Source organism: Frankliniella occidentalis, unplaced genomic scaffold, assembly GCF_000697945.3.
Source record: "Frankliniella occidentalis isolate FOCC.00 unplaced genomic scaffold, Focc_3.1 Scaffold19, whole genome shotgun sequence".
NCBI lineage: Eukaryota > Metazoa > Arthropoda > Insecta > Thysanoptera > Thripidae > Frankliniella > Frankliniella occidentalis.
The window spans coordinates 301,869-302,986 of record NW_026267149.1 but is presented as its reverse complement, the minus strand read 5'-3'; the positions used below and the strand labels follow the sequence as shown (position 1 = coordinate 302,986).

The 1,118-nt window shown below is 60.2% G+C and overlaps 1 protein-coding gene across 1 annotated transcript in view; it reads left to right on the top strand.

Moving 5' to 3' along the window:
* The window catches only part of LOC113207773 (1-acyl-sn-glycerol-3-phosphate acyltransferase alpha), a 5,786-nt gene that overhangs the window by 1,663 nt on the left and 3,005 nt on the right, over positions 1-1,118 (top strand). The gene's annotated exons all lie outside the window — the stretch shown is intronic.

Here is a 1,118-nt window from a genome sequence, read left to right as displayed (position 1 = left end):
CCGTAAGGGACCGTCCAGAAATTACGTCCGTTTTTATCGCGGATTCATTCGGCAAAATACGGGCCGAGCCCGGCAGTGCGGCGCCTGCGAGACTCGGGGTAGGCTACACCGCAGTACACGCATGCAATGCAGACGACATGTTGCCTACCTAGCAGGCGCTAGGGCTGAACTTGGCAGGTCCGCAACGCGAATGCGGGGCGTACTTTCTGGATGATCAAGGCGCCGTGTGCAGGAGCGAGAGGCGAGCCCGAGTATAACCACAAAAGTGTTGGGTTAAACACTCTCCTAGTATGTACTCAGCAAGTGAATTCTTGTTGAGTGTTGGGACGTATGAATGCAGCACGGAGATAGTAGACGCCCAGCCGCCCAGCAACGGCGCTCGGAGGGCGGGCCGCCGACATCACAGAGCTGCTTGTCGGGTTGCCTACGCAACACGTTGCAGGCGCGCAGCTGCCGTTGACTGACGTGGCCCATGAGGTTGCTCGCTCGGAAAACTTTGCCACATACGGATGGAGGTAGAAACGTTGCCAACTGTGCGCGTGCGCTGTATCTTTTGGGCGTCGTGTGCTTTCCCCAATTGGGCCAAGCTGCCTCGTGTAGTCAAGCTCCAAGGGTGCAAAGTCGCGGCTTAGGCAGTGCGCACCCCAGTTCCGATTGCATTCGGTGACACTATCGTTGATTGCCAGAGTGGTACTTGATTTGATCTATGTTAAAGAGGGGTGGGCAATGTGTGAAATTATTACACACGGAACAGCAACAGCCGTGAGCAGTGCGCGTCCACACAAACCGACAGCACCTGAGAGGACTTAGAGCTCTGTCTCGCTCCTGAGTTGGTGATTTTTTGCGTGATGGATGAAGCCATCCCATCCCGGTGTGGTGCGCGGCCCGCCCGGTGCCTCTACAGCTGATGAACACATCAGCCGGCCCGGCCCGGCCCTCGCCCCTTCACATGGCCGCTTCCGGGCCGAGGCGAGGGGGGTCCTGCAGTCCGCCTGCAGCCGGGCCGGAACCGGGAGGAAGTCCGGAGACAGGCAGCGGCAGCACTACTTCCGGGCGACGCGCGGCGCCCCTCAACTCGGCTCAGCCTCCGCGTCGCGTCGCGCCTCCTCGCAGGGGGG